This window comes from Cebus imitator, unplaced genomic scaffold, assembly GCF_001604975.1.
Source record: "Cebus imitator isolate Cc_AM_T3 unplaced genomic scaffold, Cebus_imitator-1.0 Scaffold156, whole genome shotgun sequence".
NCBI classification, from domain to species: Eukaryota; Metazoa; Chordata; class Mammalia; order Primates; family Cebidae; genus Cebus; species Cebus imitator.
Window position 1 is genome coordinate 547,837 of NW_016107471.1, and position 25,321 is coordinate 573,157.

Here is a 25,321-nt window from a genome sequence, read left to right on the forward strand (position 1 = left end):
CTGTTAGAGAGCTTCTTTAGCTTCATTCAGAGAGCAATATTTTTTTCTTTTTATATTTTTATTTTTCTGGAAGGGCGAAATCTGTTGTAAATTGGTAGTTGGTACAGTTAACACCTCACTTGGACATTCATGGAGTGAGACCTGGGTTTAGAGATCCTAGTCCAATGCTCTTGGTTGCTTGGTTACTAAAATGTATCAGTATTTTAATTGATAAAACAACACCTATAATAATGGCTCACGTTTACCAAGCCAGGAACTATTCTAAGCACTTTATTTACACAACTAATTCAATATTCACAAGAATCCCTGTGCTAGGTATGATTCTCCCTGATTTACAAACAGAAGATAACTATTATTATTTCAATTTTATGGATAAAGAATGGAGGTCCCGGAAGGTGAGATTACTTGCCCAAGGAACACAGCTAGTAAATGGCAGAGCCAGGAGATGAGCTGGAGTGCACTGAACTGTCTCTTAACCAGGTTAGCTTGTGAGAATTAAATAGATAATTCTGTTAAGCACACATCACAACAGTGAATTTACCTTATAAGTGCTCAATAAATGGTGATTATGATCATTTTCATTGAGCCAGCAAGGAAGGAATAAGGTATGTAGGTGAGCATAGGAGGTAAGATGTCTATCATATTCATTGCAGATATCCCTCCCATACCTAGAGCAGTGCTTTAAATGGATGAATGCTTGCATGCATGAAGAGTCATCTTAAGGCAGCCTTAAATTGGACAAAATTGATAGAAACCCTACATAACGGTTCAAAGTGCTTTAGGAGTATCATGAATGTCCTGATTCAATTAATGGTTCTTAATGTTTCTAGAGTGACAATAAATTTGAGAAAGAGTTGTAGGATTAGAAGAAATAAAAATAGGCTATTAGAGAAAGTCCTTAAAAACGTTATTATAATAATAATTTTGTCAGTTTGTTTTATTAGTTGTAATTATGTCTGCCAAAAAAAGGGATTAAAAAAGAATAAAAAGAAAGGACAGAAAAAGAAACCCACAATAAGATGTTAAGTAGTTGTAAATTTCTCATAGTCAAAAGAATGAACATTGAGTGGGTTCCTGGATTTTAAAAATGATGATTATTCTGTCTTCAGAAATTTTGTAAATCTGCAGCTATTTCAAATGAATTTTTTTGAATGAATATCAGAAATAATGTAAAATTTTTGGTCAATTCATCTTTCTGCAAGAAGATTCACTCCATTGAAGTGTACATATTCACACGAATACTTCTAAGAACAATAATGCTTTATAAAATAGTAATTTTAGCTTAATAGCTGTTTTGTTTTCCTTGGCTGATAATAATCAAATAACTCATTTAATTAAAGAATGCATTTTATTATTAATAGTTCAGGATAACAAGTCAGCTTTTATAGATACATATAATTCAGCAGGAAAAATTATTGAACAATTGAAAAATAGATAATTTATTTGTGCTTTTCTTAGTTCATGTATGTTAATTATCTGTAAGTTGTTCATACAGAAGACAAAAAGGTAAGACCTCAGCATTAAAATAAGCATAGTCTCCATATTAAATTTCTTAAGAGTCCTTGAGTGGTTAAAACTTTTAATTCTTGAATGTTAGCCTGTATTAAGTTTGGCTAATGCTACTTTTTTTTTGCTGAGAAAATTAGATAATTTCTGTAAAACTATTTTTTGAATTGCATCCCAAATTTTATGGTTTATTTTTTAGCATAAAGAAAGTTTAATTCTAAGCAAAAGTAAATAAAGGAAAACGTATAACAGTATGGTCATCATCACTTGCTTTTAAATAGTGGAAGAGAGCGTTATCAAAAATGAAATTTGCTTAAACAATTATAATTGCTATATACTGATTCTACTTGACAAATTTCTGCTTTCAGTATGCCTGTAAAGAAAGAGAAAGACAGACATTTTTACTGTGTGCTTTACTTATTAGTTTCAACCTTGGCAAAAAAAAAATTACAAATTTGTATGCACATCCAAAAATGCATAAATCAAATTGGTTTATTGGTTTAAAGTTAGATACAACTAAACTATCAGGAAGAAAAAGATTAGAGTTGGTACAACTTAAGTTTTCATTTTCTTTGAGACAAATTAACCACTAATACTTTATCCTAAAACATAAATAAAAAATTAGAATTCAAGAGTTTTCAGTAAAACAGTTGCTAACATTCATGTGTTTTTGTTTTGTCAGGCACTATTCTAACCACTTTCCACATTTTAATTCATTTAATCCTCATCACCAACCTATGGGATAGTTATTAATTATTCCTACTTTTAAGATGAGAAAATTGATGCACAGAGAGGTTAAGTAGCTTTTCCAAGGTCACACAGCTAGTAAGCAATTAATTACTAATTAATTACAATTAATTACTAAAACATTTGGGAAATCTCTTTGTGCCAGGCCTATCCTAAGCACCAGGGATGCAGAAATGAATAGAATAGAAGGGAATAAAACATACTGAGGGTTTACAATTTTAGGTAGGGTGGCCTGGAAACTTTCACTGGAAGGGTGACTGGGGTACATAAGGAATTAGTGAAAAAGAAGTTTCTCTGCTATGTGAAATGAAGGAATATTTCTAGGTACAGAGCCCTTTAGGTGGGGAAAAAACTATTTAGTGATAAAGCAGCTTGGGTCGATGATTAAACATAAAATACAAACAGCAACCATAGTGCTGATCCTAGATATTTTCTGCTTGCCTCTCCAATCCCCCATCTGCTGTTCTTTATGCTCCCCAGGAGCTTTGGAAGTATGTGCTACTTCAGTGAGCCACGTTGGCCTCTGGCTGCTGGTTTGGGTTGCCAGTGTGAGTCCCAGCAAGAGCTGAAGGAAAGGAGGAGAGAAACGGCAGGTGTTTTATTTCCTTACCATCTCCCTGAGGGAGTCTCCATTGGCTGGTTGGTTCTTTCTACCAAAGGTTGTGACTTCAGTCAGGTGGCTCCCTCCACGGGACTCTATCCTTTTGTTTCTCATGACTCTTCCCTTTCATGCCCTTCAGGCTTAGAATGGTAAAGATACTGTCCTGTTAGTACTAGGGGTGCAATTTCCCTAGACCCCACCCACTCCCTTGGAAGGAATCCCTTGATTAAGAGAAAATGCCTAATTTGGGTGTGATTTCCATTTCCTAATGTGATCCTGACTGACACAGTTGCCATATTAGCTACATGCCTCCATGAGTCTTCACTGCAATGATTTTGAATTTACTTGTTACTATAAATTTTTCCAAACCAATGAAAATTTATAAAAGTGTGTATTTATTAGGTATCTTTTTTGAAGGGGCAAAAACTGGAAAGCCTGCTAGACAAATTCTGAAAGAGCTGTTAACACATTAGGTATCTAATATACTCAGTGCTTACACTTTCCCTCCATTCTATCCCAATTTTAATTAAACTGTTAATATGATTGACTCTGAAATCCCCTTAAAATTAACTTTGTCTTCAGAGTGGTTTGGGCAACATCCGAGAACACGATGGGTAGACATTGTTGGAGCAAGGAAATACTCAAATAAGTGGTCATTACAGAAAAGAAGCAGTACTTTTACTTCCAGGGAACAATTTTAGGAAATGTTAGGAAGCTGGAGAAAAATTATTCGTGAAAACTAAGACTAATAGAGTTTTTAAAGGAACAATCAAACATTCTTTTACCTTAAAAACCACAAAGGATAAGATTTAGAGAAAGTCATTTTCAGTATTTGAATAACTTCAGGGGAATTATAGATCATAAATGTCATATAAATGATAGGGAAAGTATACTTTAGAGGTTAAGCATATGTGCCTTGGAGACAGAATATCTGGATTTGAATGTGTACTCTGCCACTTAGTTGTTGGTTGACCTACCTTGGGCAGACTTATTCTTTTTTATTGTTGTTACTTATTTTATTTTTATATATTTTTTATTTTATTTTTTATTATTATACTTTAAGTTCTGGGGTGCATGTGCAGAGCGTGCAGGTTTGTTATATAGGTACACATGTGCCATGGTGGTTTGCTGCATCCATCACCCCGTCATCTACATTTGGTATTTCTCCTAATGCTATCCCTTTCTTATTCTCTGACCCCCTACTATTCCTCTTCTAACCCCCCACTCTCTGACAGGTCCTGCTGTGTGATGTTCCCCTTGCTGTGTCCATGTGTTCTCATTGTTCAACACCCACCTATGAGTGAGAACATGCGGTGTTTGGTTTTCTGTTCTTGTGTCAATTTGCTGAGAATACTTATTTTTACAATAGTTCAGATTCTTCATCTACGCAATGGTATTAGCTTCCCTCCAAGGATGGTATTGTGATAAATAAATAAATTAATACACGAAAAGCAATTAGAACAGTGCTTGACATATAATAAGCAGTAGAAAAAATAGATTTAAAAAGACATTTTAAAATACAATCCAAATGAAATAATGAAAAAGTATGCAGCTATAGAAATTAGAATGTTTTATAATAGCATTTCAAAAAATGTTCTAAAGACTGCTCAGTTTTGACTGTTTTTGTTATAGTATTGTTCAAATATCTATAAATATTAAGTTAGGTTTAAACTTCCAATGCTTATGTTTGCTATATGACCATAAAATGAACACAAATGTACAAAACTACAAACCAGTAAAATGTAAACTAGGGACATTTATTTAATGTAATATATATGTGGCTGAAAGGAAATTGTTGCTTGTTATGAATACTATTATAGCATAGACTCCTTTGGGTTTGATGTACCTATAAAATCTTATAATGGCTCAATTTTACCACTTTTTAAAAGGTTGGATAATAAGGAAATCTTTGTACAACCTGCCATGATGCCATTTTTGTCTTCACTTGGCCTGGATTCATCATTTCGGTATTCAGTACATTTCCATTCCTTTCTCATTAGGCAATGACAAAGCAGTACTCCTTGCTGACAGTGTAATCGTAAATATATGCACAAACCCAGGCAGAAAATCTGAGTGGTAGTATTCAGTTATAAGATCATTCAAATAACCCCGAGTCTCTTTTGAAATTATATTATTTTACACGAGTAAACATATGACACTAAAAAAGAATCCATAGAGAACTTTCAGATCCCTGAAAAACTTCCAAAAAGCAGTTTGAGAAACAATGATTTACAGTATGGAATTTTTCCCTCAGAGACTGTAGATATTCGTTAAACTAACAGTAGTAAAATTTTAATGAAAACATATCTTATGGTCATGAAGATATGAGGCAGGTAAAGAATGAATCCTTAAAGAACAAAAAAATGTGTTAAATGGATTTCTGGGAAACAATGCTATATGGAACATTATTTACACCTTATAAATAATGTAATTTTCTAAATCATGCTAATTTTTAAACAATTTTTATTTATTTTTTATTTTTATAGGGATGGGTTCTCACTAAGTTGGCCAGACTGGTTTCAAATACTTAGCTTCAAGCAATCCTCTTGCCTCAGCCTCCCAAAGAGCTGGGATTACAGGTGAGGGCCACCACACCCAGCCCATGGGAATTACTTTTAACTAATGATATAATACTGTGATAATTTAAAAATGAAATGAGCCTGGGCACAGTGGCTCACACCTGTAATCCCAGCACTTTGGGAGGCCAAGGTGGGCAGATCACTTGATCCCAGGAGTTTGAGACCAGCCTGGGAAACATGGTGTAACCTTGTCTCTACAAAAAATACAAAAATTAGCTGGGTGTGGTTGGGGGGGTCATGCCTTAGTCCCAGCTACTGGGAGGCTGAGGCAGGAAGATCACCTGAGCCTGGGAAGTGGAGGTTGCTGTGAGCTGAGATCACACCATTGCATTCTAGCCTGGGTAACAGAGGGAGACTGTCTGAAAACAGTAAAATAAAATAAAATAAAAACACACACAAAAAAACCAAAAACCAATAAATAACAATAAAAATGAGATGATAGATATATCAGCAGCACAAACACTATAATACTTAAGAATTTAAAAACATATTAAGGTTCTGATTTATCTCGTTTAGTTTTGGTCTATGTTGTTGCATTTCTGCAGTAAACCAAGAGTAAACTCAAATTTACTCAGTAAAATGAATTTTTAGCACTATCTTTCAAATACTCAGCAAGATGTTAATGTCTTGATTTTCCATTAAGATCATTGCACATTATTCACCTAAGTGGGAAAACTGGAAAAAATGGAAATTTGATCAGAAAATTAGGCTTTTAATTTTTATTTTAAAAAGTTTATTGCTATATGGACATTACCATTAAAAGAAGTATTTCTAATAACATCTAATAAAAAAGTTCCACATATAGGACAAGTGCAGTGACTCATGCCTGTAATCCTAGCACTTTAGGAGGCTGAGGTCAGAGGATCAGTTGAGCCTGGGAGGTCAAGGCTGCAGTGAGCTGTGGTCACACCACTGCTCTCCAGCCTGTGCAATAGAGTGAGAGACCCTGTCTCAAAAAAATAAAGTTCCACATACAACAAAACAAATGAGTAGTAACTTCTATATCAATGATCAATATCACTGTCAATAGTACAATGACAGTAGCTAACATTTATTGAGTTCCTGACAAATGACACACACCATGTTAGTTGCTGTATCTGAGTTTTCTAATCTAACACTCACAATAACTTTGTGATTAGGTACTATTACACCCATTTTGCAGTTAAATAAGTAGAGTAGCCTGCCTGAAGTTATATGACCAGTGAATGGCGCAGCTGAAATTTGAACCTGGGCAACCTGACTACTGAGCTTGTTTATGTGACTATAGAACAACAAGTTTCCTAAAATGTTCACTGATCGGACTACTATGTACAAGTAAAATATTTTTTTTCTGTTCCATTAATAACCCCCTTCTCAATATGAACTTCTCATACAGTTACTAGCTTAAACAATAATGCCTCCACATATTAGTGTTTAGATTGAACTCCTGAAAATGTCATTGGTAATAAAGCATAAAAAGTCATTAATATCTCCCAATTATTAAATTTACAGTTATTGAGAATACTAATTTTTATTCATTTATCAACTAATTTTATTCATTTATTCATTTAAATATAGCTTTTATTGGTGTGTATTACATGCTCTTTATCAACTTCAGGAAGTTCCCCCCTATTTCTAGTTTGTACAGAGTTTTCTTTTTGTTCTTACTTTTTTTTCTTAAATTATACTTTATGTTACGGGATACATGTCCAGAACATGCAGGTTTGTTACATAGATATACACGTGCTATGGTGGTTGTGTGATGCCTCCATCGCCTGGTCATCTACATTAGGTATTTCTCCTAATGCTATCCCTCCACAAGACCCCAGCCCCTGAGAGGACTCCGTGTGTGGTGTTCCCCTCCCTGTGTCCATGTGTTCTCATTGTTCAACTCCCACTTATGATTGAGACATGCAGTGTTTGGTTTTCTGTTCCTGCATTAGTTTGCTGAGAATGATGGTTTCCAGCTTCATCCATGTCCCTGCAATGGACATGAACTCATTCTTTTATATGGCTACATAGTATTCCATGGTGCATATGTGCCACATTTTCTTTATCCAATGTCATCATTGAGGAGCATTTCAGTTGGTTCCAAGTCTTTGCTATTGTGGACAGTGCTGCAATAAACATACGGTGCATGTGTCTTCATAGTAGAATGAGTTACAATCCTTTGAGTATATACCCAGTAATAGGGTTGCTGGGTCAAATGGTATTTCTTTTTCTAGATCCTTGAGGAATCACCACACTGTCTTCCATAATGGTTGAACTAATTTACACTCCCACCAACAGCGTAAAAGCATTCCTATTTCTCCACACCCTCTCCAGCATCTGTTGTCTTCTGCCTTTTTAATGATTGCCATTCTAACTAGCGTGAGGCGGTATCTCATTGTGGTTTTGATTTGCATTTCTCTACTGACCAGTTATGATAAGCTTTTTTTCATATGTTTGTTGGCCACATAAATGTCTTCTTTTGAGAAGTGTCTGTTCATGTCCTTTGCCCACATTTTGATGTTTTTTTTTTTCCCTTATAAATTTCTTTAAGTTCCTTGTAGATTCTAGATTATTAGCCCTTTGTCAGATGGATAGATTGCAAAAATTTTCTCCCATCCTGTAGGTTGGCTGTTCACTCTGATGGTAGTTTCTTTTGCTGTGCAGAAGGCTTCTTTAGTTTAATTCGATCCCAGTAGTCAATTTTGGCTTTTGTTGCCATTGCTTTTGGTGTTTTAGTCATGAAATCTTTGCCTATGCCTATGTCCTGAATGGTATTACCTAGGTTTTCTTCTAGGGTTTTTATGCTTTTAGGTCTTACGTTTAAGCCTTTAACCCATCTTGAGTTAATTTTTGTATAATGTATAATGAAGGGGTCCAGTTTCAGTTTTATACATATGGCTAACCAGTTTTCCCAGCATCATTTATTAAATAGGGAATTCTTTCTCCATGGATTATTTTTGTCAGATTTGTCAAAGATCAGTTGGTTGTAGATGTGTGACATTATTTCTGAGGCCTTTGTTCTGTTCCATTGGTCAATATATCTGTTTTGGTACCAGTACCATGCTGTTTTGGTTACTGTAGCCTTGTAGTATAGTTTGAAGTCACGTAGCATAATGCCTCCAGCTTCGTACTTTTTGCTTAGGATTGTCTTGGCTATACAGGCTATTTTTTGGTTCCATATGAAATTTAAAGTAGTTTTTTCTAATTCTGTGAAGAAAGTCAGTGGCAGCTTGATGGGGATAGCACTGAATCTATAAATTACTTTGGGGAGTATGGCCATTTTTATGATATTGATTCTTCCTGTTCATGAGCATGGAATGTTTTTCCATTTGTTTGTGTCCTCTCTGATTTCCTTGAGTAGTGGTTTGTAGTTCTCCTTGAAGAGGTCCTTCACATCCCTTGTAAGTTGTATTCCTAGGTATTTTATTCTCTTTGTAGCAATTGCAAATGGAAGTTCACTCATGATTTGGTTCTCTATTTGTCTATTATAGGTATATAGAAATGCTTGTGATTTTTGCACATTGAGTTTGTTTCCTGAGACTTTGCTAAAGTTGCTTATCAGCTTAAGGAGATTTTGGTCTGAGATGATAGGGTTTTCTAAATATGCAGTCATGTCATCTGTGAACAGAGACAATTTGACTTCCTCTCTTCGTATTTTGATACCCTTTGTTTCTTTCTTTTGCCTGATTGCCCTGACCAGAACTTCCAGTACTATGTTGAATAGGAGTGGTGAGAAAGGGCATTCTTGTCATGTGTTGGTTTTCAGAGTGAATGCTTCCAGTTTTTGCCCATGAGTATGATATTGCCTGTTGGTTTGTCATAAATAGCTCTTATTATTTTGAGATATATTCTATCAATATCTATTTTATTGAGAGTTTTTAGCATGAAGGGGTGTGAATTTAATTGAAGTTATTTTCTACATCTATTGAGATAATCAATTTTTTTGTCATTGGTTCTGTTTATGTGATGGATTACATTTATTGATTTACGTATATTGAACCAGCTTGCATCCCAGTGATGAAGCTGACTTGATTGTGGTGGATAAGCTTTTTAATTTGCTGCTGGATTTGGTTTGCCAGGATTTTATTGAGGATTTTTGCATTGATGTTCATCAGGATATTGGCCTGAAATTTTCTTGTGTCTGCCAGATTTTGGTATGAGGATGATGTTGGCCTCATAAAATGAGTTAGGGAGGAGTTCCTTTTATTCTATTGTTTGGAATATTTTCAGAAGGAATGGTATCAGCTCCTCTTTGCACCTGTGGTAGAATTTGGCTGTAAATTCATCTTGTCCTGGGCTTTTTTTAGGTTGGTAGGCTATTAATTACTGTCTCAATTTCAGAACTTGTTATTGGCCTATTTAGGGATTTGACTTCTTCCTTGTTTCATCTTGGGAGGGTGTATGTGTCCAGGAATTTATCTATTTCTTCTAGATTTTCTAGTTTATTTTCATAGAGATGTTTATAGTATTCTCTGATGGTAGTTTGCATTTCTGTGGGATCAGTGGTGATACTCCCTTTATCGTTATTTATTTTGTCTGCTTGATTTTTATGTCTTTTCTTTCTTAGTCTGGCTAATGGTCTATCTATTTTGTTAATCTTTTCAAAAACCAGCTCTGGATTGACTGATTTTTTGAACATTTTTTCATGTCTCTGTCTTCTTCTGTTCTGCTCTGATCTTAGTTATTTCTTGTCTTCTGCTAACTGTTGAATTTGTTTGCTCTTGCTTTTCTAGTTCTTTTAATTGTGATGTTAGGGTGTCAATATTAGATCTTTCTTGCATTTTCCTGTGGGCATGTAGTGCTATAAATTTCCCTCTAAACACTGCTTTAACTGAATCCCAGAGATTCTGGTGTGTCTTGTCTTTGTTCTCATTGGTTTCAAAGAACGTATTTATTTGGGTTTTAATTTAATTGTTTACCCAGTAGTCATTCAGAAGCAGATTGTTCAGTTTCCATGTAGTTGTGCAGTTTTGAATGTGTTTCTTAATCCTGAGTTGTAGTTTGATTGCACTGTGGCCTGAGAGACTATTTGTTATGATTTCCATTCTTTTGCATTTGCTGAGGAGTGTTTTACTTCCAATTATGTGGTCAGTTTTAGAATGTATGCTGAGAAGAATGTATATTCTGTTGATTTGGGGTGGAGAGTTCTGTAGATGTCTATTAGGTCCACTTGGACCAGAGCTGAGTTCAAGTCCTAAACATCCTTGTTAATTTTCTCATCTTTAATCTAATGTTGACAGTGGGGTGTTAAAATCTCCCACTATTATTGTGTGTGAGTGTAAGTCTGTTTGTAGGTCTCGAAGAACTTTATGAATCTGGGTGCTTCTGTATTGGGTGCATATACATTTAGGATAGTTAGGTCTTCTTGTTGCATTGATCCTTTTATCATTATGTAATGCCCTTCTTTGGCTATTTTGATCTTTGTTGGTTTAAAGTCTGTTTTATCAGACACCAGGATTGCAACCCCTGCCTTTTGTTTGCTTTCCATTTGCTTGGTAAATCTTCCTCCATCCCTTTATTTTGAGCCTGTATGTGTCTTTGTATGTGAGATGAGTCTCCTGAATACAGCACACTGATGGGTCTTGACTCTTTATCCAACTTGCCAGTCTGTGCCTTTTAATTGAATTTTGTGTGGACCTATGTGTTCACTTCTCTTGGGTATATTCCTACGAGTAGAATTGCTGAGTCATATGACAACTAAATTTTGAAGAACTACCAAAGTGTAGAGTAGTTGCAATTTTTTTTACAATCCCACCAGCAATACATAAAGGTTCCAATTTCTCTACATTCTTGTCAACACAAATTATTATTTGTCTTTTGATATTAGCCATCCTAGTGGATATGAAGTGACATTTGTCTGTGGTCCATCTACTTCTAAACCTACTTTAATCTGGCTTCCATTCTGTAACTCCACCAAAATCAACAATCATTATAATCATCAATGTGGTACATATCTCTAATCTAAAGGATATATTCAGTTCTTACCTAACTTGACCTTTTAGCAACTTTGATACTGTTGATTCTCCTTTCTGGAATATTTTATTTCCATAGTTTCAGAGCCTGAACAAACTCCTGGTTTTCCTCATTTTTCCTCTGGCTTTTTCTGTCTCTCTGCAGTTCGTTTTGTTCTATAGGTTAACAAATTGTGGAGTTCTTTAAGACTTGCTCCCAGCTTTCTCCTCCTCTCAATCTACATTTTGTTTTAATGCACATGTCTTACATTACTATCAGTAAGCAGATGGTGCTCAAATTTTCATTTCCAGCTAAGATCAGTCTTCTGTGCTCTAAACATGTTTATCCAATGGACAATTTGTTATTTCTCAAACACAACTTAAAATTAATCTGTCTAAAAGTAAACACATAACCTCTCTCCTTTCCCACATCAGTATTTTTCTATTGTTTCATATTTGGTGTGACACCCTCCTTCATCAGTTAGGCAAGCCAGAAATCTCGGCATCATTCTTGGCTTACTTCTCATCCCTTACTTTCTATAACAAGTCGTCATCAAGTCTTGCAAATCTTACCTACCAAATATCTCTTAAAAGTGTTTATTTTTTTCTCTATATTAATGTCACTACCCTAGCTTAAGCTGGCCTCACCTACATCCTGGATTTATGTTAGGATTTCTTAATTGCTCTGTCTTCAGTTACTCTGGCTCTCTCCAATGTATTACTCATACTGTAGCACTATTTAGAAGGATCCACTCCTATTTCTTGTTTAAAACTATTCAACGGTTTTCAAAAAGAGAAAATTACAGACTAATATCCCTGACAAACATAGATGCAAAAATCCTCAACAAAATACAAGCACAGCAAAAAGATAATACACCATAATCAGGTGAAATTTATCCCAGGGATGTAAGAATGGTTTGATATATGCAAACCAATAAACTTGATATGTTACAAACAGAATTTTAAAAACCATATGATTATATCAATAGATACAAAAAAGCCCTCAATAAAATTCAGCATCCCTTCATGATAAAAATTCTCAACAAAGTAGGTGTATAAGGAACATACCTCAAAATAATAAAGGCCATATGTGACAAACTCATAGCCAACATCATATTTAATGAGGAAAAGTTGAAAGCATTCCAAGAACTAAAACAAGACAAGAGTGCTTACATCATTCCTATTCAACATAGTATTAGAAGTCTTAGCCAGAGCAATCAGACAAGAGAAAAAAAAAAAAAGGCATGCAAATTGATAAGAGGTTGTCAGATTATCTCTGTTCACTGATATAATCTTAGACCTAGAAAACCGAAAGACTCCACCAAAAAACTTAGGTTTGATAAATGAATTCAGTAAAGTTTTGGAATATAAAATTAACATACAGAAATGAGTAGTGCTTCTATATGTCAATAACAAGCTAGCCAAGGACCAAATTAAGAAGGAAATCCCATTACAATAGCTACAATAAATAAATAAAAACATGTAGTAAGGTAAAAGATCTCTACAAGGAACCCTGCAAAACACTGACGAAAGATATTGTAGATGACACAAACCAATGGAAGAACATCCCATGCTTATGGATTAGAAGAAGCAATATTGAATCAATATTGTTAACATGACCATATTTCCAAAAGGAATCTATAGATTCAATGCAATTTTCATCAAAATACCAATTTCATTTTTTCACAGAGTTAGAAAAAACAATTCACATAGTATCAAAAAAAAGCCTGAATAGCCTAAGCAATCCTAAGCAAAAAGAACAAAACTGGAGGCATCACATTTCCTGGCTTCAAATTACACTACAAGGCTATAGTAACCAGGATAGCAGATATGGGATAAAAATAGAAATACAGATCAGTGGAACAGAATAGAGAACTCAGAAATAAAGACACATATCTCTAGCCAACTCAACTTTGAAAAGTCAACAAGAATATACACTGTGGAAAGGACCCCCTTTTCGATAAATGGTGCTTGAAAAATTGAATTGCCATATGCAGGAGAATGAAACTGGTCTCACGCATACTTCTTACCATATATAAAGATCAACTCAAGATGGATTAAAGACCTATGCATAAAAACCTGAAACCATAAAAATACTAGAGGAAAACCAAGGAAAAATTCTTCTGGACTTTGGCTTAGGCAAATAATTTATGACCAAGTTCTCAGAAGGAAACATGACAGAAACAAAAATAGACAAATGGGACTTAAACTAAAAAGCATCTGCACAGCAAAAGAAACAATTAATAGAGTAAGCAGACAACCTACAGAATGAGAAAAAATATTTGCAAACTATGTATCTGACAAAGAGCTAATATGCTGAATCTACAAGGATCAATTCAAAAAAGAAAAAAACAAACCCATTAAAAAGTGAGCAAAGGACATTAACAGTTTTCAGAAGGCATACACACAGCCAACAATCATATGAAAGAATACTCAACATCATTAATCAGAGAAATGGAAATGAAAAACACAATGAGATAATCTTACACTAGTCAGGATTTTAATTTTTTATTATTAAAATATCTAAAACCAGCCAGATGTTGGTGAGGCTGTGGAGAGAGGTAATGCTTATATACTGTTGGTGGCAATGTGTAAATTAGTATAATCTTTATGGAAAACAGTATGGAGATTTCTCAAAGAATGAAAAATAGAACTATCATTCAATCCAGCAATCCTGCTACTAGTGATATACCAAAAGGGAAAGAAATTATTATATAAAAAAGATATCTGCACGCATGATGCTTATCACAGCACTGTTCACAATAGCAAAGATATGGAATCAACTCAAGTGTCTATTAGTGGATGACTGGATAAAGAAAAAATAGAAGAACATTTATATTCACTACTGTTTCTCCCTTTCTGTGAATCCCTCACTCATAACTCCTATACTTGACCATTATAGGATGCTATAGTGCCATGTCCCCTTGCTTAACCATTTTGTTCAAATTCTAGAAAATCTATAGGTATGTCGCATTTTATTGGCTTTCACTTTAGTTTACAGATATTGTTTTTACAAGCTGAATGTTGTAGCAACCCTGCATCAAATAAGCCTGTTGGTGCCATTTTCCAACAAGTCCCTTTTTTTTGTTTCTCTGTGTCAACATATTTTACCAATAAAATATTTTAAATAAAAAAAAAAAAGAAAATGTCATAAATATACACAATGGAATACTACTCAGCCATTTAAGAAAACAATAGAGTTGTATCTTTTGCAACCATATAGATGGAACTATTATTTTAAGTGAAACAACTCAGAAACAGACAAATATCACATATTCTCACTTATAAGTGGGAGCTAGACAATGGTTACACATGAACATACAGAGTATAGTAATAGATGTTAGAGAATACTAAGGGTAGGAGGGTGGGAAGAGGGTGAGGATTGGAGGAGTACTTATTGAGTACAATGTTCACTGTTCAGGTGATAAGTACGCTAAAAGCCAAGTCTTCATCATGATGCAATGTATGCATGTAAGAAATCTGCACTTGTACTCCCTAAATATGTAAAAATTAAATAAAAATAAAAACAGCCTCCCTCCCTACCCAAATAAAATCATTCGACAGTTTCCTATTGCTCTTAGAACTGAGTCAAAATTTTGTACTGTCATCGGCAAGGCCAGTGGTAGTATGGTTACAATCTACATTTCCATAATAAACTTCCTCCAGCAAATCTGTGATGCTAGAGTTAGGGCTCTGGTTGGGAAGGAATGAGACTCTGAGACAAACGGAAGCACTTGAAATTCTTTAAAGCCCAGATCATCTTGAACCCTGTGGTCCTGGAGAAGTGGCTTACTCTTCCTTGTTAGAAGCTGTTATCCTTCCCCCTGACTTTTGTCCCCTGCCCAACTAGAAGATGATGCAGAAGTTTCTGCCCTTGTAATATGTTCAACTCTCCTCCCGTCCCCTGGTCAGTCCTAACCTCCCTCCTGACCTCCAAACTGATAACTAGAATCAACTTAAAACATATTGCAGCTGGGAAAGTACTGGGCCTGCTAAGGGAGGAAAAGAGCTACGTACGAAAAGAGACAAACGCTAGTTACATGATCATGAATAGCGCATAAATCTAGAAAGGCTGGGAAAGAACATTTAAGGTTTTATTATATGAGAGTAGCACCCTCCTGTGATACTGGATTTTATGCCTTTGCAAGAACCCAGGGAGATTATGCCAAACGCTGTTTTCTTAGAAAAAGCAGTGGTCAACACTAAGTGAAGTAGAAATGTCGGAACTGCCATGGCAGAACATGAAGTAGAGATCAAAAGGCTTAGATAAATAAGCATATTATAGAGAATGATACTAAATAGGGCTGGAAAACACACCAGCTGACATTTTTCTGCAGAAGCATCTTTGTGTTTATAAATGGGATGAGAAATGTGCTAGTGAGTGGGGCGCCCATGCCACTGAGAAGCTCACTGGTGGTTCTCTTCTTTACTCCAGGAGATGCTGACCATAGGAGATGCTGTTCTATCTCACTGATAGCAGTTGGCATAAGAAAACGCCAAACTAATAGAGGCCAAGTGGTATCATTTAACTGACAGATGCAAGACAGGATTAATTACCATAACGAGCAACAAGATTTTGGAATGGCAACCATGAGATCCAGGCTCATGAAGAGCTATGGAGATGAGTAATAGGATAGGGCATCTGTAGGGGAAAGACATGTAGACGTCCAACAAGAGTATTTCTCAATCTATACAGTCAAGGATAAATGGTCTAAAGACAGAGAAAAGCTGCCCCAATAAAAAGTCAATTTCTGAATCTGATCCAATTTGCATATCTGCAACCCCTTGACTGAAGGAGAGTCTGGGTACTTCACAAGAATGGATTCTATACCCTATAGCAATTGTATCCATTAAAGCTTCTTCTAATTTATCCCTGAAAAGACCTAAGACCACATATTTGGGTAATAACTCTACACTGGTAATAGAAGAATACTCCAAACATTTTGAAGGTTACTGGATTATTAAATATAGATCTGAGTTGACATTGATACTTATGGACCTAAAGAATTATCCTGGACTCCCTGTTGGAGTGGAGTATTTAGGGAGCAGGTAATAAATGCAACTGTCACTCAGATTCAGCTCACAATATCCACAAACTCATTTGCTAGTCATTTTCCTGATACTTAAATGTATAACTGGATTGTACATGCATGAAAATTGGCAGAAGGCACACACTGATCCTTGACTTGAGGAAGGCCACTTGGAAGCCTATGAAATCACCCCTCCACCCTGGCCAAATAGTAAATATAAAATAATATTGTAGAATCAAGGGGAGAGAGGATGGCAGAGATTAAAACCATTCTTAAAGACCTAAAAGATGCAGAGATCTTCATCTCCATCATGCCTTCATTTAAATCATGAGTCTGCGCCCTACAAAAATCGGATGGATTCTGGAAGATGACTGAATTCTTGCAAACCCAACCAAGAAACAGCTCCAATTGCTGCTGCTTTGCCAGATGTGGTATCTGAGTTGGAGCAGATCAACACAAATCCAGGTGCAGAGTATCAAGCCAGTATCAGGATCTGGTGAACATGATCTATTAGTCCCATGGGCAAGTCTTATAAACTCTCTACAGTTTACTCATATGTAAGTTGTGAAGAATAATACCTACTTCAGAGAGTCACTGTGAATTACTAAATTAATGCATATAAAGTACTTAAAACAGTGCTGAGCACTGTAATTAGCACTGTAAAAGTATTAGCTGTTATTTTTTGTTGGGGGAAATGGTCATATTATATTATCTCTATAAAAGTAACTTGTATGTTATCTACATGTTAAATTATTTATTTTGGTAGGGAAGAGGAATGAGGAACAACCAATGGGTAAGTAAATGCATTAAATTGTTTTCCTGCTTACTGCCTATTCTTCGTGGGTTTGGTGGCTTGGTGGGTTTGGTGGCTCCTGCCTGTAATCCTAACACTTTGGGAGGCCGACACAGGAGGATTGCTTGAGGCCAGGAGTTCAAGACAAGTCTGGGCAATATCACCAGAACCTGTCTCTACATTTTTTTTTAAATTAGCTGGGTGTGATGGAACATGCCATTAGTCCTAGCTACTTGGAAGGCTGAGGCAGGAGAATCACTTGTGCCCAGAAGTTCGAGGCTGCAGTGAGCTATGATTATACAACTGCACTCCAGTCTGAGTAAACAGAGTAATACCTTGTCGTTTAAAAAAAAAAAAAAAAGAGCAAAAAGGAAAAAAAAAGAATATAAGCTCTTTGAGGGTGGGGACTATATTCCAGCATTTAGAATTACAGCTGGCATGTAGCAGGCTCTTATATATGTGATTGGATATTATCATGCCAAAATCCTGTTGACTCCAGTGGAGATGGCACTAGGTTCAACAGACAGAAAAGACCCAGAGCCAGTACATGAGTCATGGGATTTTATTGGAGACTTCCATACAATGGAGAGAGTCCAGTGGTGGTAGCCTTTCCCTAACAACCTTCACCTGGCAACCTTAATTCAACCCAAGACTCTGGCCTGGAATTGCTTGTGTTTCACAGGGTGGGATGGGGCTCAGATGTTCCTCATAGACAAAGAATGAATCTCTGGCTTGGCTACTCCTGGATTCCTTAGCTTAAAACACATTCAGGTGCATCTGCCATACAAAGTATGCTTAAGCATACAAGGTATGCTCAGGATATGCTTAAGTTATTGCTATTAGCTGCATTTACCCTACAGCTATATATATGTGTGGGAGGCAGGGATATATCTGTTTGTTTTCTGTTGATTTATCTTTACTCTCTTATTGGTACCCCAGAAATACCCTTAGTCTACAGTGGAAGCTGAAAAAAATGCTCAAAGAAATGTCTAGCCTAAGTGTGAGACAGAAAGATTTTGCTGCCTCTTTGCAAGATCATAATTTCTTGTCCAAACATTAGACTTGAGGCTGAGGGGAAGGGAGTGGAGGCATGCAGAAGAAGCTGGAGAGAGGGAGGTGTAAAGGAAGTGGAATTATAAAGATAGGAAGGGGAAGAAGGAGTTCTCATGGTAGCTGAGGACTGGAAACAGATGTGGAAGGGACACAGCGTGCTGCTTTCATCAAGCATAGATCACCTGTGGACATCCTATCATCCAACAGTCCTGAGAGGATGGGGGATTCAGGTGCATGTGCTTGTTGTAGGTGCAAAGGGGGAACCTAGCTCCCTGTTCAAGGTGAAAGTGGGCAGAATACAGACAATGGCAGACATACAGCCCCGGTTACTCAACATGACCACCTATTATGTCCCAGGATTGTAGAAATATTAGCTTGATAATCATGACAGGAATTCTGTTTTACAGACAAAAAAAAGAAAAACAACACAAGGATTAGATCAATTATGTAATTTACAGAAGGCCATAAAGCAGCTAGAATCATGGCTTAGATGAAAACTCAGCTGTTTCAATTCCCAAATTAGATGGTTAACCACCACAATATGCTACTTCATTGGGTTATTGATCCTGGTTTTCTGGGTAGTGCTTGCTTTCTCTAGTTGGACAGGAGCTGTTTCTGTGGAAGTATGTCAGCAGCTAGCAGTTCAAATCTCAGGGTTCAAAGGGTGAGCTTCTCTTTGATTTGAGTTAATCTTTATCTCCAAGTGCCATAATCTGGTGGAGGAGGAGTAAGTGTTTCTTGGGGTCAGAACCTATGTTTATTGTTTGTTTACTATTAATTGTGTTAGGTTCTTTATTATTTCTCACAACAAGTCTATGAGCTGGATAGCATTACATCATTTTGAAGAGAGGGATGGAAAAATGAGACTTCGGAAGGTAAGCTAGTTGCCTAACATCTGATAGCAGTAAATGATGGAGTTAAGTACAGTTTGGGCATGTCTAACCTCAGAATTGTGAAAGTGGCGATAACCATGGCCAGCAGATCTGATGCTGGGAGGTTGTGTTCAGTTGGATGCACACCTCAGCCAATGGTAGAGGGACCCAAACCATGTTTAATCACAGGTCCACCAATCATAGACTGTAGAATAAACAACTCTCTCACATTCACTTACTCCTATATTTCAAACATATATGGTTGCTTTTATGGTTAATGAGACATAAATTTACCTGATATATTTAATAAATTTAGAGCTTCTTTTTGTCATTATATGGTAACAGATTCAGAAAGTATATCCATGTGTTGAAAGCAGTGTTGTGAAAAAGTTAAGGGCCAGATTCTGGAGACAGAATACTTTGTATTTGAATCCTGGCTTTGCTATTCACTGTCTAGCTGTGTGACTTTGAGCAAACTTCAATTTTTCAGGGTTCAGGGTCTTTACCTTTAAAAGGAAGATAGTAATACTATCAATTTTGTAAGCTGTTGTGAATATTAAATAAATTGATCTATGAAAGTTTTTTAGATAGCACTTGGCCCAGAGTAAGTACTTTAAGTTTTAATTATTATCATAACTGGTCTTTTTTGCAGGAAATTTAAGAAGCCTTTTTATTTTAAGAGGGCCCTTACTTGAAATGAGTAAGGAACTCTGCATTCAATTCCAGTTTTATCACTCAGGAGCTATGACTTTAGAGAGCTACTTAAACTTTCTGTGTATCAGATTTTAATAGTGTGGTTTTAATGATTAAAATGAAATTCTGTACATAAAGCACTAAACACTTTAAAAATTGTAAGTGGTCAATACATAATAGGGATGAGAAATACGATTATCAGTTTAATCATTAACCATGATGGAAAATGTACTTGGATAATGTCACTTTTCAAAAATACTGACTTAATGAAATGTGTGACAAGAATGAAACCAACAAAACCACCTCAATTTTTCAGCAAGTTTTATGGGCCTGCCTCTGTGCTAGACAATATTATGCATTAAAAATGATGAGGTCCCTGAAGAAAAGGAGCTTGCCATTTAATCTGGGAGATGAATCACCCACAAATGACATGTTTATAAATTTCTCAGTACCCTGACATAGTGGGAGCTCAAACACCAAGAGCTGTTATTATTTTATTATTTATTTAAAAAGCACATAGCAGGCTGGGTGTGCAGCTCATGCCTGTAATCCTAGCACTTTGGGAGGGCAAGGTGGTCAGATCACTTGAGGTCAGGAGTTCGAGACCAGTCTGGTCAACATGGTGAAATCACATCTATCCTAAAAATACAAAAATTATCTGGGCATGGTGGTGGGTGCCTGTAATCCCAGCTACTTGGGAGGCTGAGGCTGGAGAATTGCTTGAACTTGGGAGGTGGAGGTTGCAGTGAACCCAGATAGCACCATTGCACTCCAGCCTGGGTGACAGAGCGAGACTCTGTTTTAAAAAAATAAAAATAAAAAGCACATAACATAGAGCTAGGCAGTATAGTATCAACAGTTAGAATATAAAGCTGTGTCTAATAAGGGGCTAATTAGGAAGTGGAGGCAAGTTTTAAATGAGAGCAATCTAAGTGTAAGCCACAGTTGATTCTTGTTCTCAGTAGTTCTGTTGTACAAAGTAGACAGAATCAATGAATTAGGGAATACTGAAGCTAATTGCTTTAGCAATTAAGCATTGCTCCTAGGGGAAATACAGGGTTAGGTTTCTGTCATTAGGTTTCTGACATTCTCTGGTTTTGTCAGCTGGTCAATTAATAATCTTGTTCTATGTGTGTTTCTGTTTAAAGACACCATATTTAGTATACATTGTAGATTCATTAACATTGCACTCATAGCCAGCAGCACTGGAACTCATGTCTGGAGTTTATTGAACACATATTTTCCCTGTAAGGCACATCACAGCTTCCTTGTGGTTAGGATCATTAGATAGCACTTCTATACTGCTCCTTGGGTTCCTTTAAACAACAGAATCACCAACAAAAGGACAAACATGCAAACAACATACCATTACATAGATCACAAAAAGGGTACTTGTTCATAATATGTGAGCTAAAACAAGAAGGCAATGCTGCCTTGTTTGACTTCAGCTGGCAATGTGCCAGTGTGCACATTTCTGTGAATAACCTCAGAAGCATAGTGAGTATTGATTATGGGGTTACAAATAAATGTTGGCTGCTAGGTGAATTCGCACATACTGAATCTGTAAATGATGAGGATAGACTGTAAAGGGTAAACCTGGAGGGCTTCATAGAAGAGGTGGGTTTTGAGTGAGGCCTTGAAGGATGAGTAAATGAAGATGGAAATGATGGGTGGGGAGAGATGTCAGCCCCTAATGGGTTCTAGTCTCATCACACTGACATCTTACTGATTATAGATCCTTTCTTCCTCCAGTATACCATACTGCCTTTGAAGCTGAATCCTTGAGCTTTACAATTTACTGCTTATTAAAGAAGGAGCTTAATAGTCAAACATAGGGAAGCATCTAATTTGCAGAATAAATTATCATTAGGCCTCTCTTCATATCTAAGGCAAACTTCTTTTGTCTGTGCATAAAAAACGTCTGGAAATGTCTTGGAGAGAGATATCAATTAAAAAACCAGAGTTCAACGTGCAACTAAATCTACAAATCAGGACAGATAATTGATATTATTTTGTTGTCAAACACCTACATTAGGCAGAGTGGGAGTGGAGATAGCAGATTGGGGGTTCAAACAAGGAGAGCCTTTTAACGTTCACTACCAGAAATATTAGCTTATGATGTTTTTGATTATCTTTATTAAGTCAAAAAAAAATGATTTCCCCTTAATCCATAATTTAAACATTACTTCTCAAAAGTGATAAAAATAGCATTTAGGTATTAGTCAAAGATTTGTTTTTTCAAGATTTGGCTGAAAACCAAACTAAAACTTCCATGTGCTCCAATAAACTCAGTGTTTTTCATAGGTTGCTATTTCTAATCCCTGTTGCCATGGATATGGACTTTACATCAGCAAAAAGGGGATGAGGTACTGACTGATTTATACCCACTGTTTGATATTTTAAGTGCTTCACCACTGCTCTTTTCCTTTTCTGTAGAAAGTATATAAGGCTGTTTTTCTGGTAGGGCTTTCAGACCCTCAGATAAAGGAGCTCCCGAAATACAACCCATAAAGAATAAAGCCATAGCCACTGATTCCCTGATAAGATTTGGGGGTTGGAAGTGGCAGCAGTCATAAGAAAGCAAACCGAGAAGTAATGGCAGTTGGCTGTTCTACTGAAAATGGTTTAATGAAAATGAGAGGTTGATGAGGCATTTACAGTATAACCTGCACTACAAGGTTGGTATAGAAAACATTTAAAAATTAAAATTAAACAGCTCAAGAATGACCTTTATTTTCTTCCTGTAGAATAATCCTTCCTTTGATAAATCTAAGAACCCCTGCATGTTCAGTCATTTGGAAAGATCAATGGTTTAGTTCCAATCACTTTGCAGAGAGGAAATTTGGATGGTTCCTCTCCTGGGCCTGTGATCTGCGGCTGTTACTACTGTTGCTTCACATTAATGGGAATAATTCATTAATTGAAAGTCAGCTCTAAAAGGATCAATCACACACAGGCTCCTGCCCATTTTCTGTTGCTCTTGGGCTAAGTTCTCCTGCTTCCCCATGGTCTGGAAGGCAGAAATCCCTTCTACCTGTAATTGGCAGGTTTCATAGGTTGAAACCTATGGTTTCAGACAATGAAAATTTGTTCAAGAACTCAAGACTTTTAGTTGCCCAACTAGTAGCAAGTATTGTTACTTTAAAGTGTAGTTTATTCCAATTCTGTTCTTTAGTTATTTTAAAATATACAAGAAGTTATTGTTAAATATAGTTGCCCTATTAAGCCTCCAAACAATAGACCTTACTTCTCCTAACTCAAAAAAAATGATAAATGCTTGAAGTGGTGGATACCCTAATAACTTTGATTTGATCATTATACATATCTTTGTATCTAAATATCATTTGTACCCCATAAATATGTATAACTATTATATATCCATAATAGAACTTAAACATTTTAAAAATATATATTCAAAGCTTATTAATAGTGGAGGCCCATATAAACCCATATAATTGATTTCAATGTTATAAAACACATTGTTTTTCAAATTGCTAAAAAGTATTGCATGAATTCACTCTGTTAACCTGTGTTTAGGTATTATGGGAAACTGTCCACAAGCTCAGTACTTTATAGAAATTAATCTCTTTATTGTTTTCTTCAAGCTGGTATTGGGGGTGGGAGCCATTATTACAACTCTAGAATGTTTATGCAAAGGAAGAATGATTCAGACTGGCTGTAGTCATTGTGCTAAGATTTATTCATCTTAATGAATAAATCCTTTCCTACTTTTGTTTTTCCAGTTCCTCTACTTTCCCATTTTTTCCCCATGTGTTTCCCATTTCAAATGGAGAAAATGCTAGTACATTGTAACAAAATTCTTTTCAGTTGTCAAAGCTTAGTATATCAAGGAATTTATTCTATTTTGTAAAACCCTGTATTCTTATATCACTGGTACTAATCGAGCATTTAAATAAGAACTTGATTTTGTAATTCCAGCATGCCGGTGAATAAATATGCAATGAAAGCTAAAATGAAAAGCCTTACTTTAATAAAGTGAGCTTCTGTTGCTGTGATTCAAGTGTTTGCTTTAAAAGCACTTAAGAAGCTACTGCAGAATCTCTTGCTTTTTCTCTTGAACAAATCTTGCTTGCTCTTCCTACGTGAAAGGTTGATGTTACCACAAGAGTTCAAATAAAATGCTGTGGTACAAGTTAGTACAGGCCTCATGGCTCTAAGTTCTTTTTGTGGTGGTAAGTGGGTGGAATACGTATCCAGTTTTTTAACACAAAGAATTTTAAATGCTCTGGATATCTGAGTGTAAGAGTTAAGGTATTCACACATACTTCCCCATTCTCCCCAACACCCTCCTTTCTGGCGTTAAGGCTCTTGGATAGGTGCCAAAAATGGAAGGCTGAGTGAAGACTGTTTTCCCTCTTGTTTTCAGTCTATATTCTATTACAACTGCATTATAATTCAATTAATGTAAAATAAGACAATTATAGCCTTTTTATAACATATTTATCATGTAGAGCAATAGCACAATAGGGAACAGTTTTAAAATATAGTGCCTAGTCTAGTATCTATGTTATATCATATAATCATCATAATAAGTGTAAAAGTAGTTTTAAAATCCTCATTTAATAGATGAAAACCTGAGTCTCACACTGCTAAAGCAACTTTTCCCAGGTCACAGAACTAATAGTAAGAGATACTTGAGATTGGGATCTGTTTACCTGAGCCCGCACCATACCTGCAGAGTGGGGAACTGCTGTAGGTGAAATGTTGTAGTATTGATGTCCTCATTGTAATTAAACAGAAAATCCTTTGGGAAGAGCTCCAACATTAATCTGCTCCATTTCACATTTTTTATTCTGGAGAAAGAGTGTTTGGTCTCCAAGGATCAATTCAATCAAGTAATGTTCTTAATTCTGAAATGTAACCTTATGTTCTCTTATGCAACAATTTTTCCAATCCAGGCCTCTATTAATTCCAGACCTATGAATCCACTACTTGATATATCCACTCAAACTCAATACAAATAGGATGCTGAATATAGTGGTTGAGGGACTGTGTGCTTACTGACTGTGTGACTGAGCAACTTACCTAACTCCCTGGGACTCTGTTTCATCAGTAAACTGGGGAATGTATAGAATCTGTCTCACAGACTTGCTAAGATCTATCAATCAGCTTATTTATCTATCTTACCTATCATCTATCTAACCATTGCATCTAGAACAGTGCCAGGAAGAGAGCCATTGCTGCATATTATCAGTCAAATGTCCTTATTACTTTTCTCCCAATGGTAGACCCTTTCATGTGTTTCTTGTGTGAACTGCACCAGCATGCAATTGCTGAGTAGTCCAAGCCAGAGGACTGGGGATCAGCTTTTATTCCTTTTTCTCCTTTACCCCCATGTCCACTGGATTACCAAGTCTTGCTGACTTTAGCTTTAAATATTTATTTTTTAAATCATACTTTAGGTTCTGGGGTACATGTGCAGATCATGCAGAATTGTTGCATAGGTATACACATGGCAATGTGGCCTGCTGCCTCCATCCCCCCATCACCCTCATCTGGCATTTC

The 25,321-nt window shown here is 36.1% G+C and overlaps 1 pseudogene; it reads right to left on the bottom strand.

The window, feature by feature from the left end:
- Positions 1–3,269: 3,269 nt before the first annotated feature.
- LOC119473410 lies at positions 3,270–3,324 on the bottom strand (annotated as a pseudogene).
- Positions 3,325–25,321: the final 21,997 nt, after the last annotated feature.